Source organism: Topomyia yanbarensis, chromosome 2, assembly GCF_030247195.1.
Source record: "Topomyia yanbarensis strain Yona2022 chromosome 2, ASM3024719v1, whole genome shotgun sequence".
Taxonomy (NCBI): Eukaryota; Metazoa; Arthropoda; class Insecta; order Diptera; family Culicidae; genus Topomyia; species Topomyia yanbarensis.
The window spans coordinates 28683466-28694213 of record NC_080671.1 but is presented as its reverse complement, the minus strand read 5'-3'; the positions used below and the strand labels follow the sequence as shown (position 1 = coordinate 28694213).

At 35.9% G+C, this 10748-nt stretch overlaps 1 pseudogene; it reads right to left on the bottom strand.

Annotated features, from left to right (window-relative positions):
- Positions 1 to 8742: 8742 nt before the first annotated feature.
- LOC131682722 (thioredoxin-like protein 1) lies at positions 8743 to 9243 on the bottom strand (annotated as a pseudogene).
- Between the last annotated feature and the right edge of the window lie 1505 nt (positions 9244 to 10748).

Genomic DNA, 10748 nt, shown 5'->3' with positions numbered 1-10748 from the left:
ATAGGTGTGACGTTATCTTACGAACTTTGCTAGTTCCCCGGGAGTATCAAGAACCGTCATATGATCAAAGCTACTTTGATTGGTCTGTAGTTAGGTCCGCTAATCTAAGTAATGTTAAATGCGTTTCAATATGTATTGCGTCATTTGGACATCTTCATGGTGCAAGTTTACATGGGAATTTGCTATGTAGCCGCGGTCTTCAACCCGTAATTCCGGAACTGGAAGCAGGATCAACAAAAAAATACAATAGCAGCTTGTGGGAGCGTTAGAACCGTTCATTTGAAACTAAGTTTACGCAAATCGGTTCAGCCATCTCTAAAAAAAATTGAGCGGCTTTATTTGGCACATACATGCACCGACAGACATTTTGCGGACTCGATGAGTTGAATCGAATAGTATGTGACACTTGGCCCTCTGGGACTCGATAGGCAGGTCAATTTTTGAAGTGATCTCCTAATATAAGAAAAAGAGAGGCATAAATCATTTATAATTCAAAGCGAAACTAATTTCCTATCGGTATTGCAGAGTAGATTTGCTTCGTAATGACGTATTTGATGGGTCGATCGATTTGAGATATCAACTAACGAAAGTAGTACTGGAGCGGCATTATGGAACCTTTTCGAATCGATTTTTTCATGCAAGCTTGCATACAATAATCCTTTCGTTTCGAGATTGTACAATGCCACCCCTGTTTGTGAAATCTTTTTTCTGGTTGTAGCTTCGTTGAAAGGTTGCCTTTTTAGTTTAGCTGCGTAAATATTTTTTTTCGTAATAGTTGTTCGTGGTAAGCATGTTTGGTTATATTCAAGGTGATGCTGTTTCGAATCATACTTCTAACATTAATAGTATTATTTCAGCAATAATTATTGGCTGATAATTAGCTAAAAAATATATTTTCGATATCTTAACGGATCTGATTTTTTCAGATTTGGACGAATCTGAAGGTGACAATTCCATACAAAAAAAAACAAATAATGTTATCACTAGTGTATTAGGAAAAGATCGAAGATTTAAAATAACTCATTTGCTTCTTTTATAAACTGGCTGTCCAGAAATGGAAGCAAACAGAACAAAATCGAATATGATTTTTAATTATTCGAGTTGTTTGAAACACATAAAGAACATCAATTTGAAGAAACAATGTGATCAAACGGTGGGACCAGTTCGCTATGGACGTGTGTGACAAACAGGCGCGTAGCTAGAGGGGGGGGGGGCTAGGGGGCTAAAGCCCCTCCCGAAATGTTTTGAAAATAAATTTCAAAAACATTATTACCAGCGACTTTAGCTTGTAGCTCGTTTGGTTTGAGATAAAGGTAGAAGATTGCTGTTTCCAACAACCAAAATCAATGGTCATGAAATTCAGTGTGGTTTATGATTCTGTTCCATCCGGTGGGAAGCGAACGACAAATAAAGTTACTTTTATATTGTGTTCCTTGTCTGAAGAACAAAGGAAACTTCTACTATACTATGCCCTAGTAATCTGTCGAGATGAGTGAGTCGCAGAAGCAAGAAGTGGTGCACCGGCCAAATACTGTGATAAGTGGTGATTCGCATAAGACCGAGTATTTGTGATGAGGAACATTTTCTGAAAGTGAAAACGGAAGCTATACTTACGATAGCCACCTTTAGTGAGTTCTACCACCTCAGGTATTCTGCGCTCATAGCGTTCAACAAATTGGATCAGGCGAAATCATTGATTTTTAATGATTTAAAGCCATTAAATTTTAATGGTTGTGTGTGACAATGCTGTAATTAAGATCTTCATATAAATGGAAGGTGAGAAAATCAATGTTCGGTTACAAGATCGGATACCGCTTACTTGCAGATACATATCACATATGGGAGAAATGCAGTACAAAACATAATGCGATAGTACAATTACACATAGTATTCTTTGCACATATCAAATGCAAACTAGTACGTTCCAGTTCTGTGAAAAAACGTCACATTACAATTTATTTACCGCTGAACACAAACAATTACCAAATATGTGGCGTATGTTCAGGTAATATTGGCAACGGCAAAAGCTGTGTCAATATCTCAAAATATACAGCCAGCACAATCATTGAGGAAATTCACAATCATAAAGGTAACAAGCAAGCATGTTTGCGAACATAAAGGCAGCAACCACGATTATGACACGGAAGTGTTCAATAGCGAGAAAGATATGAACGACCCCCTATACGCAGTTGGTGAAGAAAAAATATTTCCCTGCTTCGTAAACAGGTATCTACGTGCAATGGTTAAGAGTTTGCGTGAGATCTGTTGGACAACCAGTAAAACTCATTTTATTATTTTTATTGTTGGAAATAGATATAACTAGATAACAGAACCACTGTTTCGCGTCATTTTAACGCATCATCATTTTCATTGGCACTTAATTTCACTTTCATGCGAGGAATTCGTTCCGTTCATGGGAGTTCGCAACACTGTTGCGACTAAAATGTTGTGACTGGTTGAATCTATTAGTCCAATAATTTCGATTTTATGTCTTCAGTATATATCAGTCTCACGATCTGTTTTTTATTCATATCTAAGAAGCCTCAAGAGCACCTCTTCTATCATTTCTATGCACTCAGAACGAGTGCTTTCGGAATTTTGCTCTGATCCTCTCAATTCGGTTTGAAAAAACGGCATTTTCGAAAACACATTACGTCTTCGTTATCCGCACAACATTCAACGGTAGGTGGAACAACGTTGATTGAAATTGTTTCCTAGATGTTGGTAAAACAAACCTGCAGTCAAAAAGCATTACGGCTTTCTTCAAGAAGTCATGCATCTTTAACAATCTTAAAAAAATTGACTTAGAAAGTGTAACTGCTAGCATCTTCGTATCACGAAAACTGCCGCTGACAAGCAATTTTGCAAAAGATTCACAGAAATTGGATAAATTACAATAATTTAAAACATAGAAATCTGAAAGAAAGTCTCTTCGGCACAAGAGAAGCAAGTGCGATGTGTTTTCTTTGATTTGTCGGAAGCAAGTGTGATGCTAAAATTGTTTAGCTCACCCATATTTATAGTTTCGAGTAATTCTAGTGGTGTCATCAATGATATATTCAGTGCTTCGAAATTTCCAAATCAGTTAACTATTTCTGCTGATTTAGCCCCTCTCTTTTTATATCTCGTTTTTAGAGTTTCCTTCTGCCTTGTGGAACCGATCAGCTCCAGAGTGCCACTATGTAACCGCCGTCGCCCTTACCACTACGCCTGCATAGAAGGAAACTGAAGCGAGAGCGACTCGAGGTCCGATGACTTTTGAAGGATTCCCCGCGGGTCCGAAGAATATCATCCGCAAATCCGGTACTCGACGACTTGCTAGACTGAGACGCAAATTTGTTTCGCTGATCCCCCCCCCCCCCCCCCCCGTTTGAGCGAAAGTTGCAAGTTTAGCTCTTCTTTCCCTGTCACCATACGCCTTCTCTCCCTGTCCTTGATACAACTGCTGCTTCACTGATGTGGAAATAAGCCACCCTCTGAATATCTTGACCAAGCATAAGTTTTCGTTAAAAAAATCAAATTAATATTCTGTATTCCTAGTTTTAAGATAGCTATAATTTTTACACTTTATTGAAACTCTTGTCCTCCATCTTGTAAATAGAATTGTATTCCTAGTTTTATGATATGTGTGACATTTCTCATAAATTTTTGTTCCCCCTTTTGTGTACTAAACTATATTGTTAGTTTTAAGATAACTGTAAAATATTTCGTAAAATACTATTACTCCCCCTCTTGTATATCAATGTATGTTTTAAAATTTTTCATGAAAAAATCTTTTGGCCCTCTCTTGTATATTGAATCTTATTTCTAGTCTTAAGATAGCTGTAAACTTTTTTTTCTTTTGTAAAAAAAATATTTCAACATTGTAACCTCTTAGTTTTAAGATATCCAAAATGTAAAAACAAAAGAATTTGGCACCGCCAAGCTAACGCATTTGTGCCTATCAAATAAACGAAATGAATAAAAAAAACTATTTCTGCTTATCGAAACTGACATTCAGATTAAACGCCTCGGTCATTCAACTTTCCAACTGACTGAAATTTCATGCAGAATCGAATGTTTGCGTGCAAAGGAAATATAAATTCCTTCTCCAACCAAAGCATTCATTTGTTATTATGTGGGCAGTTCGAGCATTAGTGAGTTACGTAATCTATGTCTAGTGCATTGTCGCTCAATAATCCCTCTTAGAGCTAGCATAGAAACAAAATTCAGTTTGCTTCTGAAACCGAACATATGCGAACCCTAATGCGCTATGTCGGGAGAATGAATGACGAGGGAAACGAACCAAACATTTCATTCATCGCGGCCAGAGCCTAAAAAAATGACATTTCTGCGTGAGCTTGAAAGAAAACGAAATTCAATTCATGCCCGCTGCGATGAATGAAATGTTTGGTTCGTTTCCCTCTTCATTCGTTCTCCCGATGCAACGCATTCAGGTTCGGACGTGTTCGGTTTCAGAAGCAAAGTGAATTTTGTTTTTATGCTGGCTCTGAGAAGGAGTATTGAGCAAAAGTGCATCAGATATATATTATGCAGTTCACTTATGCTTGAAAATGTAGAAGATGCCAACTTTTGCCTTCAAACTGTCGACATAATAACAAATGAATGCTTTGGTTGGTGAATGAATTTATATTTCCTTTGCACTCAAGCATTCGATTCTGCATGAAATTTTAGTCAGTTGGAAAGTGAATGAATGAGGGAGGCGTTGAATCTGAATTTCGGCTTCGGTAAATGCAAGCAGAAATAGGTAACTTAGGTAGATTTTGAAATTTCGTGGCTCTGATCGCGGCGGGCAGGAATTAAATTTCGGTTCTCTTTCAAGTTCACGCAGGGATGTCAATTTTTTAAGCTCTGGTTACATTTAATAAAATTTACGTAAATTGCAAGATAACAGTAATCAGAGAATTTCCTTTCGATTAGTGAACAGTCCTATAGTAGATAAAATTCCGGCTAGTTTAGTAAATTAATTCATTGAAGCATCTCTTTTCTATTGTACAAAAATCCATGAATTCCGAAATGAAACCTGTAAGCTTCGTGTGCTCAAATATAATATTTGCTTAATCTAGGTAAATACAGCTATAGTTCTTATTTATGCTTTGTAGAGAAATCAGTAGTAATTTTTGGACAATCTTTACATGTCAACAAACAAAATTACTGGTCTGTCTTTTGCCATAGTTTCAAGGATCTAGTAGAAAAATTGCCTAGAAAAATAAGCCTGTCTAAAGATATAAAAAGTATCAATTTCATAAAAGAATAGGATCTGTGAAAAATCTGAATACTTAAATAGATAAATAATTAGTTGTTCTCACTTGTCTGAAAATAGTCATTAATGTATCATCATTTAAATTGAAAATTATTATAAATTTGAGTTGAATAGAAGTTGAGCGGTTTCTGCGAATCTACAAATCGCCTGCCTAATCAGAAGAGTTGGAGCGAATTTCGAGATTCTCTTGTATCTGTATTTGTATTTAAATAATTGAGTCCTAATCAACTATGCTAAAATGAAATGACCTAAAGTGGCATGCGCGGAACTAATGACGAAGTCGAAGATGTCGTTGAAGCGACGGGTCATTTCTAATATCAGTTGTTGGCAGCGTAGTTAGTGTTTTTGCATTTCAGAGTGCAGCAGTGTTCGAGAACAAAGGACACGGGTTGGTGTGTAGAGGTTAATTTGTGATAGAAGATCGGGAACATCATATTCAGCCATAAGAAGCTTAGACACGAGAGTAGTTTACGACGCGGGTCTACGATCTTCTAAAGTGTGTAGTCCTAATAATCGACAACAATCTTCGTATGGTTCAGGTTCAGCGGATCGTTCCAAGGCAATTGACGTAACGCATATCGTATGAATCGGCGCTGGACAGCCTCACTTCGTTGGCTTCAGGTTGTACATATGATGGGAGCACCCACCAGACCACGTTTGCAAATTCCAACGGTGAGAATGGTAGCTTTTAAATTAATAATAAAAACCAAATTCAAAAGCAAAAATTCGTCGATGTACTATACCATTTCTTGTATCGGACAACATATCGTCAATTGCCTTAGTTTTGGAACTGTTTTCACTAAGAAAATTTCAAAATTACATTCAGTTTCAAGAGACTATCTCATGTCACCAGAATTAACACATTTATGCAACAAGTTTTAAGCCCCTCCCGAAACAAAATCCTGGCTACGGGCCTGGTGACAAAGATAGATCAGTTTTGCGGAGAGTAATATCTGTTGACGACTTGAACAGTAAAGTGATATTTTACGGAGCTGTCAGCACATTGTTTAAAAAATTGCGGTAAAGTTTTCATTTGTTAGCAATTTTCAGTAATTTTTCGAATAATTTTTTGAAACCCGCAATATTTTTCACTGAATTTATCAGCACTTCTGTAATTTTCGGCACATAAACATTATCCAGTAAAATACTGACTGATTGCTCAACAAAATTGTACCAACATTACCGAACCTCGTCATTTAAATTTAAATTTAAAAACAGGTAGAGCAAATCATCTGTCAAGTCACCATTTTCAGAGGAAGCTGCTGACTGACCAGTATTTTTTGACGTTTGGAGAGAACGGATTGCGGAGAGTTCGGTAACAGAAATGTTTTTCTGAATTGATTACCGAACGGTTGAACAGCCCCAGCAAAATTTTACTGCATCCAGTAATTCAAATTAAGTGTGTAGCGAATAAGTTGAGGAAAGGTGGCTTTTAATATTTGGCTATATTATAAAAGATGCGCTTTTTCTAAAGATAAGTGTTATATCTAAATCGAAAACACAGTTACGAAATCAACCAAATTGAGGCTAGCCTAAATCAAATCGTTGATTAAAATCAACAAACGATACCGAGTTGATAGCTGAAAGTCATAGTAAGAATGTCGTTAGATTCTATCATTTGATATAAAATTTGTACTAAAAATATGTTACAGTTAACTAAAGTACGTTGAAATCTAATCCGCAAGAACCCAATTGACGATAATGAAATAGGATAGTTTATGTTCTCATTCGTATTTATCACCAACTATTGGCAAAACTTATATAATATAATGCGTGACAAAATCAATTTATCACTGTAAGATGAATTGATCCGATCTTTTCGATATCAAATTTGAGCTCAGCTACTCCAAATTCACTTTTAATATATGGCTATAGGACAAAATTCTCTAAAATGTATATGGCGGATGAAGAGAATGTAGGTCAAAGGGGAGGGAAAGAGGGGGGGGGGGGTTGAGTAGGAAGAGATGGTGTGAGGGGAAGTTCTGAGAGGGTTGATGGAGTATGGAACACCCCAACCGTATATTAAACGCTCCTTTGAGATTTGGTTTATGAAAATCGGTTCAGCCAATACCGAATAATTGATGTGACTAATTCTGGAATACGTACAGAACCCGAGAATTCCGGACCTGTCGATAGTGGACAATATATTCAAATAGAAATGATGTGACCTAGACTTGCAAATAGAAATGGATTTTTAATCTTTGAAGTATTACGATTGTACCGGTTTATATGGGAAATTCCTATGTGGCCGCAAAAACCATCCTGTAACTCAGGAACCAAATGTCATATATGAATGAAATTCAATGACAGTCTATGGGAGTATTATATCTTTCATTTGAAACCAAGTTTATAAAAATCGGTCAAAAATTCCCTGTGAAAAAGGTGTGACATTAACTTACGAACTTGGAAAGTACCTGGGGGCATTAAGAACCGTCAAAGGTGGCCAATGTGGTCAAAGCTGCTTAGAATGATCATTAGTGACCTAGACTCACAAATCCGAGTTATGCTACAACCTTTTTAATATGTATTACACCATTTGGACATCATGGTGATACCATTTTATATGGGAATTTGCTGGGTGACCGCACTCTTCAACCCGTAACTCCGGAACCGGAAGTCCGATCGACAAAAAATTCAATAGCAGCTTATGGGAGCGTTATACCTTTCATTTGAAATCAAGTTTGAGCGATTCGGTTCTCTGAGAAAAGTGAGTGAGTTTTGAAAACACACATACAGACATTTGTCAATTTCGACGAACTGAGTCGAATGGCACATGAGGCTCGGCCCTCCGGGCCTCGCACGGTGCCGTAACTACACACTGATAGAATATATTCGTAAATCGCCAGGAATTTGTTTCGTACAGACAATTTTCATAAAATATACGAATTTTTTCGTACATATGATAAATCGTTCGTAGTTCTATTGAAACATTTTTATTTTTTATTACGAATTTTTCGTGAATACCACGAAACGTACTTCGTTGGCTTATTACGAAACAGCTTCATTCGGCAAACGAATTGTTCGCTGCTATATACGAAAATCTTTGTAATATTTACGAGTACTATTCGTCAAACCGTCAACGTCAAAAAAGCTTTAATAGAGGTAGAATACGTCAACAATTCATCACGACGGTCTCAGTCTGACTATTTGGTAGCCGTATCCGTGCCCTCCGGTTTCAGGAAGCTTTCCTGAACCTCTTTCGTTTTCAGTTGATCCAGAATCCGGAGCTGTACGGATTCAGCTGAGCCATCACGAACTGCTCGTTGGTTTTGTATGAATAAGATTGAGTTTTTCTCTGCCGGAGCAATATCAAAATAATATGCCATTTTTTCCTACTCATTATTTTATTGAACAATTTATAAAAAGATCAAGTTAACGCGCATCACTATCTTTATCCTTTCAAATATACGATCAAACATATTCGTCACCGCACCTATCCACCGCCTTCTATCCATCCTTCTCCCGGCTGCTCAAACAATCTAGTGGCTTTCACCCTTCTTCCCAGCCACCCGCTGGAAGTCATCCATCTTAGTCGTTGCAATCTGTGACCCGATGAAGGCCAAATGATCGATAATGGTCGTCTCGTCACCAGAATGGTTATCCTTCACGAACAGCTGCATATTCTGCACGTTCTGAAATTTAACGAAGTCCAGCGGAATCGGCGATCCTGACACAAGATCCTTCTGCCCCAGTACCAGATCCTGCGCCGAAGCTTGCGATTCGGCCATATCGAAATCGATGGTGCTTGGTTGATTGATAAAGATTCTCACCTTTTTTCAGTCCGTGAGAGGCGGTGCTTTGAACTTGATGGCACTGATTTTGACCAGCTGATTGAAGGTAATCGAAATGATCAACTGTTCGTCACAATCGGCCACCAGATGACCACCGCTGGAACTGAGCGCATTCACCATCGGGTGGTCGTTCGATTCGTTCAAACATTCGCACTGGTTCTACTGGATGAAGGTGTTCAAGTCCAACATTCCATGACCGCAGGGCCGCAGAGAGAAAATACGGGCCCGGGGGTCCAACGTACGGGCCACTGGGTATTGCTTGAGTACAAAAAAGTCAAAGTTTGAAATCCATTGGAGTTCACTGATATTATGTATAATACACTGAAATTTTATGTTTATGTACCATTTTTTTGCTCTAGTTGTTTGTAGTGCCAATGAAGGAAAAAAACGTAGAGTTTTTTATACTTTGGAAGTTTTTAATACCTCTTCGATAGTTTTGGTGACTTTGAAAAGCGCCATTTTTGTTAATAGTATTTATAAAAGTAAGGAAATGGAAGATTAAAAATGTAGTAATTACAAAAATTAAAAATATCTAAAAGGCAATCAACGGCAAAAAACTAAATGTTAAAAGAATGTACAAAAGAGCTAAAACAACAAAATCAACCAAATAAACAAATTAATGTCAATTGTCAAAAAATATTTAATGGAGAAAAACCAAAACAAAACCTATAAAAAAATGATAAAGGAAAACAGGAAATTAGAAAAACATATTGCGAAGATTAAAAAAGTCGGACATTATTGAACAAATGGTGAAAATAATGAAAAATCGATAGGAAAGTAGGAAAAAATTTCGAATCAAAAAAAATGAAAAAACTACTAAAAAGAATACAAACATTAATATAATAAATGCATATAACTGAAAAACTCGATAAATCAAGAATAGTAAAATTTATTTAACATTAAAAACAAGACATATTTAAAGCAATAGAAAAAATAAATAAAACATTAAGAATGCATAAAACTTGAGGAGTATGCATAAAAGATAAAAATAAAATAACCATAGAGAAATTAAAAAAATGGACGAGCCAGAAAATTTTGAAAAACTGAAAAATTAAAATGATCAAAAGACGAAAAAGTAAAGAAAATTGAAAGCATTGAACAAAAACGGAGCAAACAGACAAAATGGAAAACAAAAAATAGTAGAAAAAAGCCAACATGGTATACTATAGAAACACAAAAATGAAGATATCAACACGAAAAAAATGAATAAAATTGATATAAATAAAGAATAGAAAAAGCACTAGAAATGAAATTTGAAATAAATCCAAACAACGAACTAAATGTAAAATTAAGAAAAGGTGCGCATAGTATCAAGAAAAGATAAATCAAATATTTTTTTTAGGAAAATAAAAAAAATTCAATGTAAACGTATAGAAAAATGGTCAACAGAAAAAATATTTTCAAAATAGATTAAATGGAAAACATGAAGAAATAACAATAACGAATTAAATCTTAAGGAAAAGGTATAAAAAATAAATAAAATTATATTAAATGAACAATGGGAAAAAATAAAACTACGATAACGGAAAGCTAAAAACTAGAAAATGAGGAAGAAAATAGGAGAAAGGTAAAAAATTAAACAATAGGACAAATTGGAATGAATTTGAATAATAAAATTGCTTTTGGAAATGCAAAAAAAAAGATAAAAAAGGAAATAGAAAAAGGCTATGACAATAATAAATGTAGTAAATAGA